Source organism: Typopeltis vanoorti, chromosome 22 (assembly GCF_054136105.1).
Source record: "Typopeltis vanoorti isolate ZY-2024b chromosome 22, IOZ_Tvanoo_1.0, whole genome shotgun sequence".
Lineage (NCBI taxonomy): Eukaryota > Metazoa > Arthropoda > Arachnida > Uropygi > Thelyphonidae > Typopeltis > Typopeltis vanoorti.
In genome coordinates this window covers 16,568,925-16,596,030 of record NC_143570.1, presented here as the reverse complement: position 1 = coordinate 16,596,030, position 27,106 = coordinate 16,568,925, and the positions used below count along the sequence as shown (strand labels likewise).

General features: G+C 36.4%; 1 protein-coding gene across 1 annotated transcript in view; it reads right to left on the bottom strand.

Annotated features, from left to right (window-relative positions):
• LOC150094186 (transmembrane protein 181) overlaps nt 1-27,106 on the bottom strand; it is a 324,122-nt gene that overhangs the window by 172,282 nt on the left and 124,734 nt on the right. The gene's annotated exons all lie outside the window — the stretch shown is intronic.

Here is a 27,106-nt window from a genome sequence, read left to right as displayed (position 1 = left end):
GTGAGATACAGGACCTCCTAACATAGAGAAAAGAGACTAGTCCATGTGGGGTGGTCTGGAAGGGACTTTAATTTTAGGACATAATTAAAAAACATATTTTCATCTAAGTGATAGAGGGGGGAACCCAGGGAACTGAAAATCCATATACTGAAACACTAAAACATATTTACAATAATGCAACTTCTGGAATTAAATTATATAAAAATAGCGAAAAGTTTCCAGTACAAAAAGGCATCTGACAAGGTGATACTATATCTCCCAAACTAATTCAGCTGTTTTATTTACGGCTATTTTGCATGCTTCTGTTTAGGAGTGCCCCTGTTTAAAAGTCATTGGCTTTTTTACTCACGGATTCTTAGGGCATTGTAGATGTATATTTACCAATAAATATATGTAGCATAAAGGAAGAGAAATTTACACATACCTTTTTCTGGGTGTTGTGGCTTTTCTTCTTTCTGTGATGTCCAAGCTACTGTGTGTGTGTGAAGGGGAGGAGACAATGTGGGAGAATTAAATAGAAATGGAAAAGACCCGTTTTTTTTGGTATAATATATATATATATATATATATATATATATATATATACATATATATTATATTATTAGGGATGGGCGGAGCGTTTTTTTTATATTTATATAGGGTGGGAAAGGGGTGAAGGGGTTGAAAACAGTAACTGATTTTTAGAAGGCGGGGGAAGGGGGTTGATGGGGTGCGGTCCGTTTCAACTATGCTTGATCGTCATCTGAACACATGGAGGAAGTGGATGCTATGTCAGGTTGGGTAGGTGCTTCTACTTTTGAAGTGTTGGTGTTACCGCCTATTGGTTGGTGTTGTGACCTCAATTTTATGTTGTGAAGCTTCCAAACCTCGGAGATTACAACCGTGACTGTAACATCCCTATTCCAGAACATTTAAACACAAAAAAATGCAACATCAAAAAGAAAAATCAAATACAAAACACAGGAAAAACGGAAATAGCTGTTCACGCCTTTGAACAAAAACACACCCCGCAGATCGACAAGGCCATCACAGTAGACAGACAAGACAATGAAGCAATGCTTAGAATATTGGAAACAATAGCCAAAAAATGTGACGCGAACTCTATCAACGTCCACAGGCCCTACATAATCTCCGAGGTTTGGAAGCTTCACAATATAAAATTCAGGTTACAACCCCAACCAATAGGCAATAACACAAACACTTCAAAAGCAGAAGCACCTACCCAACTTGACATATCATCCACTTCCTCCATGTGTTCAGACGACGATCAAGCATAGTTGAAACGGACCGCACCCCGTCAACCCCCTTCCCCCCTCTAAAAATCAGTTACTGTTTTCAACCCCCTTCACCCCTTTCCCCCACCCTATATAAATATAAAAAAACGCTCTGCCCATCCCTAATAATATAATATATATGTGTATGTATATATATATTATACAAAAAAAAACATGTTTTTTCCATTTCTATTTAATTCTCCCACATTGCCTACCCCCCCCCACACACACACAGTAGCTTGGACATCGTAGAAAGAAGAAAAGCCACAACACCCAGAAAAAGGTATGTGTAAATTTCTCTTTCTTTATGCTACATATGTTTATTGGTAAATATACATCTATAATGCCCTAAGAATCCGTGAGTAAAAAAGCCAATGACATTTAAACAGGGGCACTCCTAAACAGAAGCATGCAAAATAGCCGTAAATATAATAGTTTGTTAAGAGGAGTAACATGGGAGTTTTCCGAGAAATAATATCCATATTTACAGCTGCATTAGAAGAAGTCTTTAGAAGCCTTGATAGGAAACAAAAAGAATAAAGATAAATGGAGAAAGGCTGCATCATCTGAAATTTGCAGATGATATTGTCCTGATAGCAGATAATCTTGAAGATCTGGAAGAAAGGCTAAATCAGCTAAACGAAGCCTCCAGAGAAATTGGATTAAAAATAAATAGAGATAAAACAAAAATAATGATGAATAAATACATAAACCAGAGCACTATCAAAGTTGAAAACCATGAAATAGAGCAAGTTACTTCATATGTATATTTGAGCCAATTGTTATCCTTTGAGGAGTGCCAAAGAAAAGAGATTGAACGAAGAATTCACCTTGGATGGATGGCTTATGGGAAAATGAGAGACATATTCAAAAGTGACATTCCTATGAGTCTAAAAAAGGAAAGTTTTCGACCAGTGCATACTTCCTGTCCTAACATATGGAGGAGAAACATGGACTTTAACAGAAGCCCTAAACAAAAAAACAAGAACAACACAACATCGCATGGAGAGAAGTATGCTAAAAATAACATTAAGAGATAGGAAGACAAATACCTGGATAAGATCTCAAACAGATGTCGCAGATATTGTAAAATACATTATACAGGCTAAGTGGAGATGGGCTGGCCATATTGCAGATGCAATGACAGGAGATGGACTAGAAAAACAGAGTGGAGACCAATGGATGGAGCAAGACAAAGAGGAAGACCGAGAAGAAGGTGGAGGAATGAACTGAAACAAGTTGCAGGAGTGAGATGGATGGAAAAAGCAGAAAACCGAGTGGTCTGGAAAACCACAGGGGAGACCTTCATTCAGCATGAACAGAACCAAACGGTTGAAGAAGAATAGTTAGCTAATGAAGCCAAAAAAAAAGAAAAAGAAAGAATGGTTTTGGAAGGAAAACGCTGATTGGAGAAAATGGTATAAGAATAATTGCTGTGGACAGCATAGTTGAGATATTTAATGAGTAGTACATAAAGGCCTTTCATGTGAATGTGACATCACGGAAAGTTTGAGAGCAGAGGATGATGATGAGGACAAGAGACTGACTAAGTGAGCAAGAAGTATATGGGGAATTGAGGGACCTGATGATATATCATCACGTATTTGGGAGTTGACATCTGTCTTGACATATTTGTTCAAGATGAGTCTTACATTGGGTCAAGTTCCAAAGGAGTGGAAGAAGGCAAGATCGTGTGGTTTCATAAGGGAGGTGACAGAATTCAAGCATCAAATTACAGGCCTATCTATGTGTCAGTTATTATGGTTAAAGCATTGAAGAGGCTGATGAGGACAGGATATAGAATTGGGTTGATAACAGTGGTATTATCGTTGATGAACAGCACAGATTTACTAATGGGAAGTCATGTTTCAGTAACCTACTTACTAGTTAAAATAAGGTGATGGATTCATTGGACAAAGGAGATGGATACAAAGTAGTGTACTCAGAGTTTGCAAAGGCTTTTGATAGATTACCACATGATAAGCTGATAGTCAAATTGGAGCAGATGGGGTTGGATATTAGACTAGTGCATTGGATTCAAGATTGGCTATCTATGGGTATCACCAAGATGTGTATGCAGAAACAATATCCTTTGTGTGCCTCAGGGGTCTGTTTTAGAGGCATTGCTGTTTAACTTGTTAATGATACTGGGGAAGATTTGAATGGGGATATTCAAATATGATCCTCAAATATAGCCTTTAAAGGAATGCAGAGAGTGGACCAGGGCTTCTGACCTCACCTTCTTGTGGTGCACCCTGTTAAATATCTACCAGTATAATGAATGAACAAGGATGTTCTGGTAATTTGGTATTTAGCCGACCAAATTGTATTCTTATTGGAATGACAGAATTTCATGCCAGCTAGGACGTTGCCCAGTTAAACAAGGCCCCTGTTGTTTTCGGCAAGGAACCAGGGCAAACAGCAAAAAATAAGCTACTGGAACAAATCCTAAAACACACCCCAACTCAACATCAGAGTGCAAGATCAGTACTATCAACGTAAGAAACCTGAATGGCAAAGAAATGGAGCTAGCTGAGGAATTGGATAAGTACCAGATTAACATAATAGGGGTGACTAAAACAAAAAAGACAAAATCTGGTGAGAGTTTTCTGAGCAATAAACACAAAATGTTACATACATACAGTCAGGGAAAAGAAGATGTAACTATAGTATTGAACACAAAATATGAGCCTAATCTTCTTGAATGGCAAGCACTATCAAGTAGTGTGATGTGGGCAAATATCAGAATGGGGAACTGGACAATGAGACTTATTTGTGCCTATAGTCCTAACAGAAGGGTAGAAGTGAGGAATTTTTTGTGGCTTTAGAGAAAGCAACTGACATAATGAAAAAGGAAAAGTTGGTCCTTGTTGGGAATCTAAATAGCAGAGTAGGAAATGACTGTCACACATACAAAAGTATTTTGAGAATATTTGAAGAAAAGAGCAAAGCTAATAAAAATGACAAATACTTGTTGGATTTCTGTTCAGTACATGGAACTGGTTATTACTAACACAATGTTCTAACATAAAAAAAAAAATGTGCACAAATTCGCATGGAGAGAAGAGGCAAGGAATAAGAAAAATCTCATTGACTATGTTATTATGACAGTGATGTTTTCTCCCTGGTGCAGGACATTAGAGTGTACACAAGATTTAAAATTGGAAGTGATCACCATTTAGTCTTGAGCAGGATAAAATTGAATTTCATATTGAAAAGAATAACATGTAAGAAAGTTTTAAAGCGAATAAAAGTTGAGCAGCTCTCATATGTGAACTGTAGACTAAAATACATAAACATCATAATATAATAAATTTAGTTTAATCCTTTATCCAAGTGTGTGCAAACAAAGTTTGCACCTGAAAGTATCTTCAGGACTGGGGTAAAGTGGTACAACACCGGGCAACTCCTTGCAGAGGTGGAGCAAGCTACCAACACTCCTATCTCAGTATCTCTCATAATGCAAAACATATCTCCTTGTGGATATGTATAATGTTATGCATTAAGGGAAGGGCCACTACGCAGACTAGTTTTGACCTTTATTGAGGTCTCTTCAGTGGGAGCCAGGCCCAAGTGGAGATACCAAGGCAGAAGCATTAGCAAGGTCATCTCCTCCTATAGGAGCTGCCAAATGGTGTGCCACCTTTTTATTAAATTACTCTGGATTTAGAGAAAGATGTTGAAAGTTTATTTTTCACTTGGTCAGGCTATAATAAATTTAGTTTAATCCTTCATCCAAGTGTGTGCAAACAAAGTTTGTGCCTAAAAGCATCTTCAGGACTGGGGTAAAGTGGTACAACACCGGGCAATGCCTTGCAAAGGTGGAGCAAGCTACCAACACTCCTATCTCAGTATCTCCCATAATGCAATAATGCAAGGAGATGTGTTTTGCATTATGGGAGATATGGTTGATATGGTAAAAAGTGCCTTGGAAAACAGAAATATGAGATCTGATAATGTTGGAGTCTTCCTTTAATATGCCAGGCTATCATAAGCTTTTTCCATGTCAAAAAGAAACTGAAACCACGTTCTCATTTCAGGAAAGCATCACTTCTACATGTTTCTAAATGGACGAAATGGTCCAAGGTTGACCAGTGTCTATGAAAGCTACATTGTGTGTTTGAAATAATGTTGCTTTCTAAGTACCAGAGAAGCTTTGCATTTGCCATTTTTTTCCAAGTCAGAGCAAATCAGATGATAATTGTTGGCCTGGATTGGATCCTTACCTAGATTCGGGCGATAACAATCAACTTACACCAAGAGTCCAGAAACTCTTCTTCTGTAAATATTCTGTTGTATAGGAAGAGAAGGAGATCCACAGAAGATGATGGAAGGTGTTTTATCACTTCATAATAGATGTCATAAGGGTCGACTGCACTAGGGTGAGCTAGCAAAAGAATTCTTTTGAGTTCCTTTTTAACAAATAGCTGATTGTATGGCTCTATGCCCTTAGAAGATTAATCACTGTTTCTCTTGCTGGGCTTTCAAATTAAAAATTCAGGAGGATATGAGGCTGTTGCTGAGATTCTGGAAGAGTTTTCACCTAAGTGTCTGCAATAGCTTGGGATAAGCAATAATACATCCATTATGTTCCATATATATGATATAAGGAACATCTTGATAAGTGATCTTCCAGATTTGATCCCCAGACAGTTTTTGCACTAGTTGTTTGATTAATCGCTGATGTAAATTGGATCCAGGATTTTTTTTATCCTGATGTCATACATGATGTGCTTTGGCATGAGTACATTTAAATGATATTAAGTTTTTTGTGGTAGGATACATATGAAATATACCCCATGATCCACCTTGATCTTTTTTTTTTTTTTTTTGGTTGCTTGGCACTCTTGATTCCGCCACAGCTTTGGATAGAGTGGAAATCAGAATGATGTATCTGGAATTGCTATGGTCGCTGCATGGACAATAAAATCTGTGACGTGCTTCACTGCATCATTAATGGATGTTTAGCTAACAGCTTCAGTATTAAGTTTAGCAAGATGGGAAAATATATTCGTCAGCCTGGTCCATTTTCCAATATGGGCATCTGGGTAGGAGGATATGGTTCCTCTGAAGACACAGTACTGATAAGAGGATAATAATCGCTTCCATATATGTTTTCATCAACATCCCATGTGAGCAGTATAAAAACGGCAGGGAAGCATATTGTTAGATCAATTACTGAACAAGAGCGGGTAGATGTGAAAAAAGGTATTTGCTCCATTATTAATACGGGAGAGGTCGTGGTTATCGAGCATTCTCTCAACAATACAACCTCGTCTATTCATGTTAGCGCTACCCCACAGAGTGTTATATCCTTTAAAGTCACCCATTAGGAGTATGGGATGAGGCAATGCATTATGAGATTATCAAATTTAGTTCAGAACCTGGTGGTAAATATACTGAACATACTATGATTAGATACCCCACAGATAAGCCAATCACTACTACTTTCAGAGCAGTATTGTGCTGAATATGATGAAATGAAGTATAACTGCTCACAAGAATAGTCACTCCACCATGTACAGGGCCATCACCAGTTCTGTGCTTGCATACAAAAGCAATATTCCTGATGGTATGATCCATTCTTGCTTGGTCTCAAATAAGTTTCCTGCAGGCAGAAAGAAAAAGGTTCGTGTTTCTGCAACAGGTGCTTGAAATCATCATTCTGGCAAACCTCAAAGCAGTTCCATTGTAAAAATTTTCCTGTGTTTAGTCTTCATGGATTTGTCTGGTTTCCTGGAGGTTGAGCATTTGCCCTTATCAGGTTTATATTTCTCATTAGATTTTGGGAAGTATGGACGACCAGTGTCCATCTCTTCCTCTGGAAAAATATCCAATACATCAACGAATGTGTCAGGATCAACAGGTGAGTTCAATTTGCTTTCAGCAGATACTGAAGTATCCATTTTTTTTTCTGTAGAAGGGTCTGGTGGTTTAAGTGATAACCTTGAAATAAAGTTATCATTTATCGATCATTATTTTATTTATTTATTTTTTTTTACAAGTGGATTCTCATCAAACGGAACCATTTTCAGAGAAGGGGCATACATTGTGCGATTGATGCAGTCAATCACATGATGTATCATTGCATAAGCGCAAAGTTCAGATATGGTGAAATTATGAAATGGTGGAATAGACATGCAAATCTGAGTTGCTATTGACATTTTCTTTACTGTTACCTTCTCGGTATAAAAGGAATTCAGAGCAGGTGTGGTGGTGGTGGTGGTGGTGATGGCTAGCTTTCTTCTACCATCTTGATATATGTCCTGCTCTAATATTATTTTTTGTATTTCTTTTTCATCTTTCCACTTCTGACATGCATGGGAGTATGCTGGGTGATATCCCTGACAGTTTACACATTTAGCATGCTTTGCAGAGAAAGATTGGTCATGCTTTTTACTACCACATTGGGCACAGGTGGTCGAGCCTTGGCCAGGCAGTTTGGGCATGTCCATATTTCTGGCATTTGAAGCATCTTAGTGGATTAGGGATGTACAGTCTAAGAGGAAAATTGAGATGCCCTGCTTCAAAAATGTTGGAATCTTAGGAGAATCAAATGTAATGATGATGTTGCTAGTTGGAACATGACCATCCATACGAATAATGATGATCCCCTATGACCATCCCTATAAATAATGATGCACCTCATACCTATCACTCCCTGATCTTTCAGCTCAGAACATAGTTCCTCATCAGGGAAATCTAGGGTCCTACTCAGAGATCATCATCTACAGGAATTGAGTGTTTTATGGGGTGTACCTGTTATAGGTATTCCTCCCATTAATGTTGCTCTAAGTAGTTTTTCTGAGTGTTGCTGACATGATGTTTCTACAAGGATTATAACAACAATGTAGCTTCTTTACTGTTTTGGGAAAACCTGCCAGTCCTTTTATACCCTTTTGAATGAAGATGGGTGAAATTTTCCCTATTGGCTTTTCACCTGTAGCATGGATGATTAAAAAAACTGGATAATTTATTATTATTATTATTACAGGCAACTCTAAAGACTACATTCATTGAAGGAGGCCCTAAACATCATGTCAAGAACTATCCAACATTTGTGCAGTATCTATCATACTTTGTTTTGAACTCATTCACAGTCATGGCACCCACAACAGCTTCTGGCAACCTATTCCACTCATTCACTACTCACCACGTAAAAAATCTAGTTCTAATACCCTTGCTAACTACACTCTTACTCAGTTTCCATGGATGACCCTTAGTTCTCCAACCACCACACCTGTCATGAAATATTTCCTCTGAATTAATCTTGTAAAAAAACTCTCAGTAATTTGAACGTCAATCATATAACCCCTTTTCTACCTATCAACCAGTTTCTGTAACCAACAAATCTTCAACCTGTTCTTGTAAGCTTCATTCCACAGACCAGCTACCATCTTGGTCACTTGTCTCTGGATCCTCTCCAACTCCTCCCCATGACCAAGAAACCCTGGTGCCAGTAGTTAAGATGGGATCAAGGCTTGATAACGAGCAACAATAACCTGCACGTCTCTGCTCGTCAAAGTATTCTTCAGTAACCAAGTGATCTGATGAGCTGCTTTAGCCACTTTTGCTATGTGTCACCTAAACTTTAACTTCCTATCCACTAACACTCTCAAGCCTCTGGCTTTGTCAATTTCCTGAGTGCAGTTCTACCAATGTGGTATACGGCTGGTAATCTTTTCACCCCAAAATGCATAACCTTAAAATTTTAAACTGACATCCATTCTACTTTGCCCAGTCTGCTAATCTATCCAAATCATCCTGAAAAATTTTGACATCTGTATTAACTATTGTTCCACCCAACTTTGCATCATCGGCAAATAACCGAACAGTTCCTTTCAGATTCTTTCCTATATCTTTAATGAACAAATTAAACATTAGCAGTCCAAGAACAGAACCCTTTGGCATGCCACTAGTCACAGGCCTTCTTTTGGATTCTGCTCCTGAATAAACCTCTCTGATATTTCTCCATCAGCTACCCTCCTATCCATCTCCATGTGTTGCAGTTTGCTGATTAGAATTCCATGTGATATTTTGTCAAAGGCCTTTGCAAAGTCCAGCAGCATTGCTGTAAACCCATTACCTTTATCCAACTCAGCTGTAACTGTATTATAAAACATGAGCAATTTACTGAGGTATGACCTACCCTTCACAAAATTATGCTGTCCCCATATAGCATCCGATTTCCATCTATCCATTCCTGTATTTTGCACTTGACCAAATAGCTTTCTTCTGGCATTTTGATATATGTTCTGTTCTGATTTTATTTTTTGTATTTCTTTTTCATCTTTCACTTCTGACATACTGGTATCAATGGTATCAATACTTGGTTGAGGCTTTGTTAGGGCCCCTGAAATGATTGAGGAAGGATTCATGCTTGAGTGGTTTTCAGCAACAATAAATAAATTACACTAACTAACAGCTTAAACTCATCTAACCAGTCCTACAATCAAAGAAAACTTCCCGATACAAAAAGTCATTAAACCCCATACATCCAGAATACATAAAACGCTTTTAAATATATATATATATATATATATATATATATATATATTTGAATGACTAGTAGAAGCTATAAATTAGTTTCTACTAGTCACAAATTGGCAACTTTCTTAAAACCTACCAAATTTCACTCATACAAGAAAATAATGGAATACAACAATGTTGTGTAATGTCAATGTCAAAATGGCTCACCCTGTAAACTTCCATTTTTTATCTTTCATTTTTAAATTTAGTAGTTCATCCTTAATACAAGGCCATTATGAAACCACTGTATGTATTCTTCTGGTTTTAGTTTGCATATTTTTAATTTATATATACTTTTATCTCTATTTTATCCTCTTCTGAAAAAAACTCACAGTTCATTTTTAATGGTTTAAAGTTCAGGTATTGTTTAATTTTTATCAATTATATTTCTGATGCTGTTTCATCAAAAAGTTAAACTAGAGGATTCAATAAAAGTATGTCTAAAATTATTCTTCTTATATTATTTTTCTATCAATTTATGTTTTTAAAATACACATCATCAATGTCTTAATTTAACTGTGATTTAATACAAGGGGTACTCCTTTTGAAAATAGGCAAAATAAGCAGTAAGTATTGATAATAATGAACTACTGAAAAGTCCTAGCCAATGCCTCACAATGATATTCTCTCTAAAGCATATTTTCTATTATAATAAAATGCTGTTTTTGTTTCCTAATAGTTTATTATAGTGAACGTCAACTGAAGTATTAGTTCTTAAGGATTTCATTATTATTATTATTATTGTTCCAGGCAACTCCAAGGAGTCGACAGACTCATCGAGGGAGGCCCTAACATCATGTCAAGAACAACTATTCGACATTCACACAGTATCTATCATACCTTGCCTTGAACTCATTCACGGTCGTAGCACCCACAACAGACTCTGGAAGCTTATTCCACTCATTCACTACTCTCCAAGTAAAAAACCTAGCTCTAACATCCTTGTCAACCATGCTCTTGCCCAGCTTCCATTCATGGCCCCTAGTCCTCCCACCACCAGTCCTATTCTCAAAAATATCTTCTGGATTGATCTTATAGAAACCCTTCAGTAATTTGAATGTCTCAATCATATCACCCCTCCTTCGCCTATCGACCAATTTCTGCAACCCACAAATCTTCAACCTATTCTCATAAGGTTCATTCCACAGACCTGCTATCATCTTGGTCACTCGTCTCTGGATCCTCTCCACTTCCTCCCCATCACGAAGAAACCCTGGTACCCATAACTGGGCACAGTAGTCCAGATGGGGTCTTATCAAGGCTCGATACAGAGGAACAACAACTTGTTTGTCTCTGCATGTTAAAGTGTTTTTCAGAAGCCAAGTGATTTGGTGAGCTGTTTTAGTTACTTTTGCAATGTGCCCCCTAAACTTCAACTTCCTATCCACCAACACTCCCAAATCCCTGGCCTCATCAATCTCCTGGAGTACGGTTCCACCAATGCGATATACGGCTGCTATTCTTTTCACCCCAAAGTGCATAACCTTACACTTTGGCACATTAAATTGACATCCATTTTTCCTAGCCCAGTCCTCCAAACTATCCAAATCATCCTCTAAAATTTTTTACAGGATGATTTGCATCATCAGCAACTTTGCAGCATCATCACCAACTTTGCATCATCAGCAAACAAGTGAACACTTCCTCTCAAATCCTTTCCTATATCATTGATGAACAAATTGAAAAGCAGTGGTCCAAGAACAGAACACTGTGGCACTCCACTATTCACAAGCCGTCTTTTAGACTCCACTCCTGAATAAACCACTCTCTGGTATCTCTCTCTCCTTCAACCACCCTCCTATCCATCTCACCAACCCTATATCTATCCCCTTCTAGTCCTTGCAGTTGTACATGCCATGGCACTGAACCAATCAAACTCCTAAGCTTGTCATACTTTCCAGCCCGATAATTCCACATGTACCCTGACTTAATTGAAAATTTTAACAGGACTTTACAGTAATTCATGCAACTGATAAAGCATGTCAAGTGAATTGCATTAAGAGAGTGAACTGACAGAAACTTACTACTCATAATGATGATGTTCACTATCATGAGAGTTGGTTAAGTCAACTGCATTAAGTGCATTCAATTAAGTAAAATAGAATAATTTACAAATTCATACTTTGCTTTACCTTAACACTAAAAAATTTCTGCTAATAAGTGTTCTGATGGATTGTCCTGATAAAAATTTGACATTCCATGAGTTAGGGCCTACTAAAGTTTCAGAGTCTTATAAATAATTCTTGTTGAAAAGTTCATGGCATTTCTTTACCACAGTGCATATGTAACCAAAACTGACACTGAAATAACATAACTCCCTTTTTTTTAAGAAAAATGAAAAACTATAAATACACACACAGACATAGACAATTAAATGCATTCAAGAGCAGAAAACAAACGAATTGAAATCTCTACTTTGCTCTATCTTAACACTAATAAAACTCAGCTAAAGTGTACTGATGGATTATCTTGATAAAATTTACAGATATGAGTTAGGGCTTACTAAAGTTCCAATGAAAGTTTTATCAATACTTCTGGCTGAAAAGTTCTGTATTTCTTTGAATCTGTGATAAGTACATGAAAGGTAGTGCACATCTAACAAATTTGCAAAATAAAGCTTGAATCTGTGATAAGTGCATGAAAGGTAGTGCACATCTAACAAATTTGCAAAATAAAGCTTGAAATAAACTAATTCCAAAGTTTTTTTTTTTAATGAAAAACTGGAAAATTAATAAACACAGGAAAACTGACAAATATTAACTAATTTTAAAGAAGTGGGCTATTTAATTTTAAGAATGAAAAGATGAGGCCTGGTAGATGGCAATCTGTTGATTAAAAATATAATTCCGAGGAATGCATAATTCCAAGGAATACTGCTAGTTTAATATTTTAGCTAACTTCTCTCGTATTCCATATCAATTTATTTAACTAGCTCCCCACCATACCAGCTTTGCTTATTAGTGTATTTCCATATTTAATTTACAAATCTTCACTAAAAACTGTGCCTAAATAGCTGAAATTGTTCTATAGGTTCTCTATTGAGAATGCAGTTGAAGTTTTCTATTCTTGCCTCTTTTCATAGTTTTGGTCTTTTTACTGTTGATTTTCATAAATTTGTCATTTCAGTTTAGTTAAAGAATCCTGGGGACTTGAACTGGATTTGTTTAGGAATACATCAACTACTTAAGCAAAGAGCTGAGGTTAACATCTCCATTTTTGATAACAATATCACTTTCCTTATGTGATCCACACAAGATGATGAACAACAGTGGAGATAGTGGTGTGCACCCTGGTCTGAATGACAAAAGTAGGAAAATGCATGTGGGAGTGTTGGCGAGATTGTAGGTGAAAACAGGTGGAAACAAGCAAAGAAGGATGAACAATGCAAGTGATAGCATGAAAAAAACAACAAAAGATAAAGAAAATGACAAGGTATGATGACTGTCCTACATAGGACAAACCATGAGATAGAATAGTTGAGAAATGTTTGGCATACAGAATAGCAAAAAAGGAAACAAAGGAAGATGGAGAATGATTAAAAGATGCTGAAGCTTCTTAGGTTATGAAACTGAGTAGAGTAGAGCAGTCACACAAAGCATCAAGGAGATTGTGACCACAAGAGGATACTGCAGTATATGTATACTAAATTTGTTAATGATAACAGAAAAAGTGAAGTCCAAAACAGTAGGAGTTCAGAAGAAGAAAAATAATCGGTTGATTAATTTTAACAGTATTAATGAGAACACATACTGATAAGAAAATAACTATTTATTAACTTATTGCTGATATTCTATCCAACATCTTCAGAGCATAAAAACAGTTTGTCACAGTATGCGAGACAACCACAATCCGGTATAACAATGGGACTAGTACGAACAATTGTAACATGCAACACAAAGACTACAGTCCTAATTAGGAGGCATCTATGTTGAGGGGGGAAAAAATGAGAGAGAAAGCAGGTATTAATTTGGTCTTAAGATGACTGTATCCCAAATCTTTGGCAAATTTATACGGCCATACTTGTTGAGTTTTGGAGTATGTTTCAAGGCTTCTGTTGATTCCAGGAACAACCTTTTGTTTTTTTTTTTCAATCGATCCTGTGTGCAGGAGTATCTAATGCATGGTTTGCTAGACCTGACTTGCCATAGTGATAGTGCTGGATATATTTTTTATGTTCACTGAGGCGGATGTCCACAGTTCTGTCCATAGTAACTGAATGACACAAACAGGGCACCTTCATAGACTCCTGGATGTGATAAAAGAGAGATTCTGTTCTTGGGTGAATGGATGAGAGTTGCCAATTTCACATATGATTTAAATACAATGCATAATTGGTGTTTGTTAAGCACTCTAGATATTTTTTCGGATGTGCCTTTAATGTATGGGATGGTGACAATTTTGTTGTCTTCTGTGGTAGACAGTGGGGAGGATTTCTGGGGAACGTTTAGTATTTTGTCTATCCTAATGGGGATTATAGCCATTGGCTATAATCCCCATTAGGATAGACATGTTATTGAATATCAATAATGTGTCAATATTGAATATCAATTATCAATAAGAATATCATATTATTGAGATTGGTGATGGTTTGTGTAAATATCTTGATGTATGGGGATATTTACACAAAGAATGATAAGGAACCATCTGGAAGCCATAGCCATTGCCATAGCGATAGTGCCAGATATATTTTTTAAGTTCACTGAGGTGGATGTCCACAGTCCTTCCTGTCTTTTTTTTTTTTTTTTTTTTTTCCTCCTCAACATAGATAGTGCCTAATTAGGTCTTTAGTCTTTGTGTTGCATGCTACAATTGTTCAAACTAGTCCCATTATTATACCGGATTGTGGCTATCTCGTGTGACAAATTGTTTTTGTGCTCTGAAGATGCTGTATAGAATACCAGCGAAATATCAGCAATAAGTTAATAAATAGTTATTTTCTTATCAATTTGTGTTCTCATCAACAGTGTTAAAATTAATCAACATGTAAGATGAACACATAAGTCTTCCTACATGTTTAACGAAAAAAATCAGAAACCATTGTATTACAAAGGCCAAAATATATAGGCGTTTGCTAAGGCCCTGGGTATACAATGGAAATGTGCAAGACATGCATCAGAAAATTAATAGAATGAGTGCAGGGTGAATAATTATTATGGGAGGAGGAAATGTAAACTATGAGTACATTGATTGAAAGGCAGAATGGTTACATGGAGTGAAGGAAATGGAATTTATACAGACCTGAAACAGCATATAATGGAGAGGACTTAAGAAATTGAAAGAGCTGAAAATCCTCTGATAAAAGAGAATTTATCAATAACCAAGGTAGTCACTTTGTTTCCAAATAGAGAGAAAGAGTGATCATGCAGTATTCACCTGAGAGATTGCAAAATACATCGAATGTTCAGAGACCACTACTTGCTCTGGAATTAGAGCAAGTAGTGGTTAAGACATTGGAAAAGTTGGTAAAAGGCAATTTAGGAATGGGTGGATAGGTCTGTGTAAGATAGGTCTTGCCTTAGTAATTTATTCACTTTTCACAATAAACTAACATTTGAGTGCGATAAAGGAAGAAGCATAGCCATCATGGTAAGGAAGACAAAACTGGATTATAAGAAACTAGCCAAGCAGGACAATCCAAAGAGTTCTTTTGCTATGAGGTGAACAAAAGGAAGTACAACCATGGGAGGATAAAACTTTAATGATTGCTGATGACAGGGTGACTGCAGCAGAATAAATAGCTGAATTACTGAGTGATCACTTTGTAGGGAATCAGCTAAGTGAAGAGAGTACATAGAAATATCACAGAAACTGATGTAGGAAAAGGATAAATCAACTGGAAGTCCTTAGGATATTGCAGATCTTAATGGGATTAGATGGGATATCAGCTTGTGTATATTAAAAAAATGTGCAAATGAATTGACATCTCCTCTGACCAAGATGTTTCAGCTCTGGTAAGGTACAAAGGGAGTGGAACGATGAGAAAATAGTTCTGCATAAAGGAAGCTCGAAGAAACAGGTACAGAAAGCAAATTATAGATCAACCAGTATTTCAAGAGTAATGGTTAAGGTATTGAAAATGTTGGCAAAAGGTAGAATTCAGGAATGAGTGGACAGGAATTAATACTTTAGGTGTATGAGGATGGGGACAGCAGTTTTCTGCAAGATGGGTCTTGCCTAAGTAATTTATTCACTCTTCACAATAAATTACCACTTGAGTTTCATAGAGGAAATGGCTACAGGATCATGCTGCTGGACTTGACAAAGTCATTCAGTAGAAAATCACACTGTACTGTTGTATAAACTGGAACGAATGGGAATGCATGAAACTGGTGATATGGAAAAGAGGATGGCTGCTGGGCAGATATCAACAAGTAGTAATAAATGGGCAAATGTAACTAGTGATTCACTGCAGAGCTTTGTATTTGGTCTGTTGCCATTTAATTTGCATATTAATGATAGAGGAAGTGATTTAAGGGAAAAAAATATCTGCTTATTTGTTGATGAATGCAAAATATAGTAAAGCAAAAGTTAATAATGATAATATCATGGGTGGATAGGAATATGATACTCTATGTGGAGCAGCATGGTTCTTGCAAGATAGGTTTTGCCTTAGTAATTTATTCACTTTTCACAATAAACTAACATTTGAGTTTGATAAAGGAAGAAGCATGACCATCATGGTAAGGATGACAAAACTGGTGGAGATAATAAGAAAAGATAAGATCATGCTAGCGAGCCGTGACATGATTAATTTTGGTAAAGAGCTCTGGAAAAGATAAGTGCTATTTTAAGTAATAATTGGTGATTTGCTTGCACATTAGTATAATACTGTTTATTTTTAATAACTTAGTGATTATTTGCCTTGCATTTGTTACTGACTTTTTTAATTGAATTTTTAATCTTACCAGAATAAGAGGTCAAGCTGAGAGGTAGCATGTATGCATGGCAAAATGTGAAAGATGTGTTTGTAGATAGACTGAACAGGAGACAAGAGAAAGTATGAATGTGTAGAAAGTATGATTTTTTTTAGACTATGAGTTAACAAAAGAGAAACAGACTGAAGGAATGAAAGTTAGCATAAATGAAAGAAATGGAAACAGAATAAAAGCTAGTGAGATTGAGAGAGTAAAAGAATGCAAGAATGAAGAAGCAAAGTAAGTGATAAGCGAGTGAAAGGAAGTATGAATGAAGAAACAGAAGCAAAGCGCAGCAGAATGAGAGGTAGCAAGACTATGGAAGTGACAGAGAGTGAAATTGTCAGAATGCAAAATTTGAAGAAAGAGTTATTCAAAATGAAATGAGGAATATGTGGAGTGATATTAGACATTTAGCGAAAACAAATGAAAGTGTGCAAAAGAACAGAATGAAATTAAAAAAGGGTGAAAGAGGTGATGAATGATTCGAGAATAGCAATGTATGGAGATTCCATTGTTAAATGATTGGTTAATGAGAGAGTCCACAAGGTCTACTATCCAGGAGAGAGAATGAGCAAAATAATTCATGCTTCGGATATTAGTGGTGGTTTTGGGGACAAATGACATAAGGAGAATATAAGCATGGATATCAGGAGGTTATTAAGGAGAGTGAAAGATAACAGTATAGTGGGGAAAGGTTGTCAGTGTATTGCCAAGGTATGATAATGATGAGTTGAGATGGAAAGCCAGAATCATAAATGTTCTGCTGGCAGAGCTATGTGAGAAGAAGGGAGTGCAGTTTGTGGCTGTATGGCATGTATTTGAGGGAAGAATGGAAATGAATAGACATGATAGATTTCATTTGAATGGCTTTGGAGTGAATAAACTGGAGAAACTGTTGCTAGATGGAAGTGCAGTGTGTGATGCAAGCAAGAAATCAGAAGTAAGAGGTGAAGTGAAAGATCAGGAGAGTAATATTGAAGAGACTGAAGTGCTTGGAAATGGAAACAGTAGTAGCATGAGAGATGAAGAGAGAATAGGAATGCAAGAGAAATGGGGGGGGGGGCAAACAGGGAAACATGACATTAGGAGAGTGGATGCTGGAAGTAGTGAATGTATATATGTATAGGGATGATCAGCACAGAAATGGAATAGATTAGGACGCAAGTGAGGTAGCCGACACTGAATGGATATATGTGGTAAGCACTAGTAATGGTGATTAGGCAAGAGAAGGTTTGGTGTGGTGGGAAAATCACAACCCACAAGTGATTCGAGTAAGACTGGTTATAGACCTAAAAGTGAATTGCTGTGTTTATTTACAAAATGCCAGGAGTATTAGAAATAAGAGAGAGATGAAACTGTTTCGCTGATTGAGTTTATTCATCCCAAAATCATTGGAATAAGTGAATCATGGATGAATGAAGATGATATCCTAACTGGAATAGAAATTGTGGGTATAGTGCTTTTTTGTGAGGATAGAAAAGACAATAAGAGAGGGGGGGAAGTGTTGTTGATGACAGTAGGGGAATGTCCACATAAGATAGACATGAAAGAGGAAAATAGTGGCAATGGTTCTGAAGCATTTAGTTGGATGTTGCTATAGACCAGGGATTGTGGAGGGTAGTGATGAAGAAATGTATAAGCAACTTTGGTTAGTGAACAAAGGATGGATGATTTTATTTATGGTGGTATACACTGGAATGAAGAGATGACATTTGACATCATTGAGACATTTAAGTTGGTAAAGGGTTGTTACAAGATTAATGTGGAAGAAATTTTTCATAGAATGGTGGAAGGAGATAGAACAAAGGAACCAATGCTACATATCTAGACTTTATATAGACTTTATATATTTTTATAGACTTTATATAAGCTCACACCCCTCCTTATACAACTAGAGTTGTATAAGGAGGGTGTGAGCATAAGGAGTAGGTTCTTTGCATGGAGAGTGGTTGGTCAGTAGAATACATTGTCTGACATTGTGGTGAATGCAGATACACAAAATGAGTTTTAAAGTTTTATGGCTTTGTTTGTAACAGTACTTGCCTCCTGCAATGAGTCTTTTGACTCTGTGGAAATCAGGTGTTAATAATAATAAAGAGATCTGCAGAATGATTTTAACAGACTGACAGTACGAACAAAGAAAAAAAGGAAAATAGAAAATTTCATATTGCTTAAGGACCAAAGCTAGATAACTAAGAGAAGACTTCTACATAGCCTTTTTAAGAAATGTGAAGTTTCTGACCTAATGTCTAATTCTCACCTTCTTGTGGTACATTTGGGATTTAGTTGAACAAACTGTATCCTGCAGCAGTTTTAACCAAAACAAAATGTTGGCAAAACATGATGGGATTTTATGCTGTCAGCGGTGTCGACCAATTAAACAAACCTCACTACACACTATTTTTGCGACTGTAACAGTAAAAAGTCAGCTACTGGAACAAACTCAAAGTAAACAAAAGCATCATTAAGGACAGGCACCATCAACATAAGGAGTATCAATGAAAATGAAAAGAAACTGGCAGAAGAAATAAAGTCGTGCCAAGTAGTCATAACTGGTATTACTGAAACAAAGAAGACAAAAACAAGATTCTTCTAAATAACAAATGCAAGATGTTATATTCAGGCAATAATGATCAGGGAAAGGAAGGAATAGCTAAAGTACTAAACATAAAGATAATATTCTTGAATGGTAGACAATATCAAGTAGAGCACTCAACTGATGGTTTGCAGCCAGCAAAGGTTGATCGATTGGTAGAGCCTCTGCTACTAATGGCTCACAAAAAGTTAAGCAGGTTTGAGCACAGTTAGTAGTTAGAAGGAGTTCCAATCGTTCGATGGTGTTGGCACATTCTCCCTCAATGAGTCTTTGGACTCCCTGAAGGTGTCACATAATAATAATAAAACCCCACAGGTTTTATTATTATTATTATTATTATTCTGCAATAGCATTTGCTTAGATTTACATTTGTATTAAATTGTATTGTAATAAATTTAGTTTAATCCTTTATCCAAGTGTAAGCAAACAAAGTTTGCACCTGAAAATATCTTCAGGACTGAGGTAAGGTGGTACATCCCTTGGCAACTCGGAACAAAGGAGGACCAAGCTCTCATCACTCCTTGTCTCAGTATCTCCCATAATGCAAAGCACATCTCCTTGCAGACATGTATACTGCTATGCATTAAGGGAAGGGCCACTACCCAGATCGGTTTCGACCTTAATTGAGGTCTCGTCAGTGGGAGGAAGACCCAGAGTGGTGATACTAAGGCAGAAGCACTGGAGAGGTCATATTTACCTATACGAGTTGCCAGCCGGTGTACCACCTTATTAAATTACTCTGGATTTAGAGAAAGATGTTGAAATTTATTTCGCACTTGGTTAGACTATAATAAATTTAGTTTAATCCTTTATCCAAGTGTAAAAAAAAAAAAAATGTATTGTAATTGTAAACTACAGAGAGTTTAATATTAATTTTGCAGTTCAGTCCAAAATTTATATTTGGTGTGGTTACACAACCATACATAGTGAGAATGAGCAATAACACAATGGTGGTGGGGGAAAAAATAGATGAGCACATATGTGCTGATTTGTATCACACAGTTCAGTCTCATTTCATCTCATCTTCCTTTTACCCTCTTTTACTTGCGGTGTCGAGGGTTTGTTAATCATTGGATCTCAAACCGTTCACAGGATAAAGTGGTCAGCCCTATGCCCCGGTGTATCCTATGTCCTGTAGTATTGAGTTCTCAAGGCCGGTTTGCTTGCTTTGCGGGATAAAAAATCCCAGGATAAACTGGGGAAAAACCCTACTGTCCACACCCAAGACTGGCTAACTTGGCTATGGCTGAGGATGATCCTTCAGCTCCTCACATCACCGACAGGAATGTGAGGAGCCTAGGACACTCCTTCACCAGGCATATGGTTGCAAAGCACACAACCACTAGACTAACAGAGCGGACCACAGTTCAGTCACCCAGACAAACTCCAGTAAATTTTGCAAGTAGCTGTGCAAATCCATACTGAGTTGGATTTGAATGTTTACAACATTAAATTGTTTTTAATGCAAATCCATAGTATTTTTAAACTTGAAAAACCATTATATACTGTTGATTGAAGACTGGAAGCACAAAAAACAATATTAAAATAGATTCACATTATGTAGAATTTATAGAGACAAAAGCACACACATATTAGAGCAATTTACTTTATTTACAATTAAGAAAATAATACTCAATATTTTGACTTCTACATCACAGTCATCTTTAAGAAAACGTACACAAGCTGCATGATACTACACAAAAATATGCTAAATCTAACTGCTTTATTAATCGTTTACACTAGCCTGACCTCTAGTGAGATAAATAAATAAAATTAAAGTAAATACTTTTTTTAAACACAATAAGTATAAAAATATATGTGGGGGGGGTGATGTTATGGTGGAACTACATCAAATGCACATCTATAGTTCCGTTATCTTGAAGTTTTCTTGTATTGGGATTTTGCCATCATGTTCTGGATGCTATATACACTGGTGTCCTAAGGATGAACTACATTCTTACCTGTATATGAAAACATTTTCATAACTACAGCCAAATGTGAACATAAATTTAATACAAATTAAATTATAATATGTTTTTGGCAAAAATTACAAATTTCCTAAGGACATAGTTAAGGAATTAATGTACAGTGTTTACAAAAAATCATGTGGAGAGACATTTCAGTATGCAATATGTCCACCCTGAACTGTGATGCAACTCTCACAACATTGTACCATGCTTAGCACCAAGTGATTCAGGAGTCTTTGAGGCAAACTGGCCCACTCCTCATTCAGAACAAGAATCAGGCCCTGTTTGTTTTCTGGAGAGAAATTTTGAACAGCAATGCTTCTCCCTATTGCATCCCAAACATGTTCTATGGAGTTGAGATCTGGAAAGCATGCTGACCACTCAATTCAATTAATATCTTTCATCTCCAGAAGCATCTCCACTGCTTGTGTATGATGTGTGGTATTGTCATCCATAAAAATGAATGCTATGCCTGCAGAAACACAGAACAATTGAGCACAATGTCAAAGAGCTTCTTTGCAATATCATTCACCAGGCATAGTCCATCTTTTCAGCACTTTTAGCTCAGTGCATCCATGAAGCATAATGCTTCCCCACACCGTGACCCTAGTACTGCCATATCTAATCCTTTCAAGAACATTGTCACAATCACTTTCATTATGCCAGATCAAGTGTCATCCAGAATCAGAGAAACAACTAAAATATCTCTTATCCGTAAAGAGTACATTAGTCCATTGGTGTCTTGTCCAATTTTTATGGATACAACCCACTGAAAACATGCACTACGATGAACTGTGGATAAAGGGACGCAGACTATAGGCCTTCAGGTGTATAGGTCTACTTGTCACAGATGTCTTGTCACAGTTTGTCGAGATATCTGCATACCTGTGCTTGAATGAAGCATGATCTGCCATGGTGCATCGATTATGTTCTGCTGTTATAACCAAAAATATGTCTTCGTGCTCCATGGTCAAATGGGGAGTGACTTTTTAGCAAACGTCTGGAACACATTCTACTGGTTTGAAAAGCTGCTCAGAGTCTGGATACAATGCTTTGTGAAATCCAAACTCTCTGGCAATATCAGTAATTCTGCAGCCTTCTTCAGGCTTTCCAATTATTCTTCCTTGCATGAAATCATCTAGAAGCTGTCTTTGAGACATTACAAGACATTCAACTTTGCAAAAAGTTGGATGTCTTGTAATGTCTCAAAAGAGCTTCCTTCAGATACAATTCACTTAGCGCAGCTTTTTGCCCTGTTGAGTGCTATCACGCGACTCCTTTGCATGCAATTCGAAAATCTGAATGTGTATTCACTTTCTACTAGAAATTGTGAATTATACAAATTGCAACAAGCTGATTCATCTGAATTTGTGGTCGTAATCTTCAGAAATAGTGTTTGTCCTTAGGTTTTGGACACCAGTGTAGGTTGCAGATGGGTCTTCCAGATTCTTGGAATTACTAATCCGTCATTCTTATTGAGATTAGGATGATAAATCAGCATCTTACAAGCTTCTTTGAATTTTCTTTCAAACCAGATTTGGTGCAGTGCCTTTCCAGTTAATTTTGTGGCAAGTTTGGAGCATATAATCTGACAGGCCTGTTTTACCATAGTGAAGGAATTTAATGTGGCCTCTGTTGGAATTATTATTATTATTATTACTTGACACCTCCAGGAAGTCCAAAGACCCATCGAGGGAGGGCATCTATTCTACAACACTCTATCTCCACCACCCACAATCCACCAACTACAATGAATGACAATTACACTAATGCCATCTACTGCCCACCACTGCCACCAAGCCCAGGATGGGATTTGAATCCGCAGAATTGTGCACCCTGTTTCTCCTGGGTAGGGCAAGTGCACTAGATTTGGCTTTTGTGTTGAATGGTAATAATATGAATCACCACTTTCCTCCCCAAAGCTAACTTATACATGGAAGACTTCAAACATCTCTAGATTCAGCAAATCTAAAGCCCAAAATTTGGATCAGATATGTTGACAATATATTTGCCATTTGGGCCTCGCAGTTGGCAAATATTAGATATACTCATAAACCAGCTAAACAAACAACACAAACATATCCAATTTACTGTCAAGATTAAAAACAATAACTCTGTTCCATTTCTAGATACACTTGTCACACATCCTCCTTCATCATCTACTGCAAACCTATACACAGAGGCCAACACATACACAAAGATTCATACTATCATCCAACACAAAAACTAGGAATCATCAGCATCCTCAAATATAGAGCCCAACATTTGCTCCAATGAAGGCACTGAAGAAGGAATATGAAATTATTAGAAAAACATTTATAAAAAAAATGGCTAGAACAAAAAAACAGTTCACAAGATCCTCCACAATAATGCCATGGAAGGTAAAAAAATTACAAAAATGTCATAGCCATACCATACATTAGAATATCAGAAAAAAAAAAAAAAACACTACATAAATACAATATTAAGGCTACTTTCAAACCTCCTGCAAAATTTAAAAGTATACTTAGCTCATCTAAAGATCCCCTTCCTTACAGTACCCACCCAGGAGTTTACAAAATCCAGTGCACCTGCAAATTACCATGCATAGGGGAAAGAGTGCACAATTCCAATAAGAAAAGACAAACACAAATGCCACATTAAATTCCTTGACTATGATAAAACAGGCCTGTCAGACCATGCACTCTAAACTTGTGACAGAATTAACTGGAAAGGCAATACAAGTTCTATACCACACCAAAACCTGGTGTGAAAGAAAATTCAAGGAAGCTTGTGAGATGATGATTCATCATCCTAATCTCAATAAGAATGATGGATCAGTCATTCCAAGAATCTGGAAGACCCATCTGCAACCTGTATAACATCCAGAACATGATGGCAAAACCCCAACACAGGAAAACCTCAAGATAACAGGACTGCAGAGATGCATTTGATGTAGTTCCACTGTAATCATTTTCTTCCCTATGTATATTTTTATACTTCTGCACAATCATCTCATTGACTCATTAGCAATTGTGTCCTATCATATCAAGGCAGGAAACTCACAACAATCAACTCTTTCACTTCTCCCTCATGCAAACTAACAGCTTCACTAACATCATTGATCTTTGCACCTGGGAAACATACTTTCATCATTAAGTACTCTTCTTATCATCAAATCTCCATACAATACCTTCTCCTTACTCCCAGTTTCATGCACTTTTATACTTTTCCCATTCACTTTTTCTTTCGTTCTCCCTCCTGCTGTACTACCTGACAATCATTTCTCCAGTCGCTCAAGTCCACATTACTTTCAAACACTTCTTTCATACCCTCATTCATATTTCATACACTATCATTCTCTCCTTCCACTACATTCTTCAACACTTTCAGTATCCTGCCTTACATTGTTAATATTAGTTACTTAATTCCCCTCCCCCTTTCAACATGACTAGTATTTTTGCAGTCACTCATGAAACATTTCCAAGACACACACTCACTTCCCTCTTGCTTTCATACCACAAACCATTCACTCTCGGCAATGAATATGTTGAACCACACACACACACTATATCACACTAAATCCCTCATATTGAAATCACTGAATATCGATATTTTGACCCTCATTTTTCTTGTATGTGCTGACATTGTCCAGTTATTTTTTAATTTAATGGTCTATACTGCATACAAAATCATTATGAAGATTTCAGGACACAGACATTAATTTAAGGTATCTTAACATTTCAAATGTTTATAACATTTGATAACTGATTATAACATTTCAAATTAAAACATTAATACTGAATTTTTATTACTATAATTTCATACTCTTCTAGTCCTCTTCTTTCTTTATGTCTCCCATTATTGTTTGAATCTGTATATATATTTTTTTTCATGTTGCTGTTTTGTATGCTTTATGCATGGTTCCTACCAGCTATTTTTGTTCTGTCATCAAATACGTGCTTTCCTGCCATTTTCTTTGTTGACTAACCTAGCTATGGTCTTCTCCACAAATTTATCTCTTCAAAAGATTATGCTATCTTGACTACGAACATCTGGTATTTAATAGCTATGCTCTCTTTTTTAAGCATTATAAAATTGTAGTAGTAAAATTACTACTACAATTACTACCCCTTTTTCCCCCTCATTTTGCTATAGATAGTCAATGTAAACATTGCTCATAATTATATCCTCTCCTCTAAGAAATAGCGACCTCCTTTCACATTTGTTGCCTTGCTAATAAAAAAAAATCACATTACAATTATTCAGAGTAGATAAAATTAAAAATTAAAATAAATAAAATATAAAATAAAAAATTGCATTCTAACCGAAGCTGTCAAGGTCAGGAAGATCGAATCTCTTCATTTCTTTCTATCCTCCCAAATTCTTCTTTCATGAACACTACCAGTTCAGGTTTCTTTTTTCTAGATCTTCTCTTAACTGTCCTCTCCACCTTTTCCATGGTGGTCTCTTCCCTTCAAATTTATTTTCATACATCCTCCTTGGTATTCTTTCTAAATTCATTCTAATAAGATGTCTAAACCACCTCAAACAAGAGTTCATAAGCATTTTTTCACTTTTTAGTCTTGAACAATTCCTAATGTCCACATTTCTTATTCTGTCTTTCCTTGTTTTATGAACACTGTCCTTAAAACTAGCATTTCAATTTCTTGTATTCAATTCATGTCTTTTTTGTTAGTCTCCATGTCTGCAAAAATCAAATTGGGCAAAAAGTAAACTTTTTTAATCAAATGTTTGCACCTAAGTGGAGAACCTCACTGTCTCAAAGTAGACCACTATCAAAAATGTTTGGCCCAGTGAACTCTTCCTCATTATCTCCTGGTCTAAACTTCCACCACTAGAAAGTACACTTCCCATATTTGAAGTTTTTACTACTCTTCAAATCTTGTCCATTGAGTCTAACACCAATAACTTTTATATTTCCAATACAATTTAAAACCCATGCTCTCACTCTTTCTACTATTAATATGTAATCCATAGTTCTGCGTAACACCATTCCATTTCTCCAGTTTTTTCTGTATTTCTTATTCTGAATGTGCTCAAATTACCACATCATCTACAAAAAGCTGCTTGTTCTCCTCACTGGTCATTAACCATATCTTGAACACTAGATAAATGGTTAAAAAAAACTGCATCTCTATTTATCAAATGAAAATTTCTAGATGTGGACTGTCATTTATTAAGAAATTTAGCTTACTATCTTAAGGGTCTTGAGCTTTTGCTGTTTGCAATAGTGAGCTTAAAACAGCACTGGTTCTATGAGACCAAGGTCAGGACTTTTCCATAGTTAGTTATAGCAGTGTCTGTAGTAGCACACATCTACTATATTTAAATTATGTCAACGTATCTATGACTACAAGGCAAGCATATTATATCTATAAATTGCAAGAGTTCTTTAGATGTTGAAAGTTTATTTTTCACTTGGTTAGAGTATAATAAATTTAGTTTAATCCTTTATCCAAGTGTGAGCAAATGTTCAGGTGCAAACTTCGTTTGCTCACACTTGGATAAAGAATTAAACTAAATTTATTATAATTCTTTAGATGATTTGCATGCTATATGAAATGAAAGATTCTGAGAGGTGAAACTATTCTGTTCATGTATGGGATTTTCTGAGGTTAATTGACCTTTACTTGAAAAGACCTTACAAATCCCTCTTGTACCAGAAAGAGAAATGAACTCTGATCCTTCCAAAAAAATCATCATTATTATTCAATGTGTTCTAACAGCACCAGCAGCTGAAGAAACAATATCGTCTGGAAAATCAATAGATTAATTCTGTTTCTCCATATCTCTATGCATATAATTTTTTAATCAGAATAG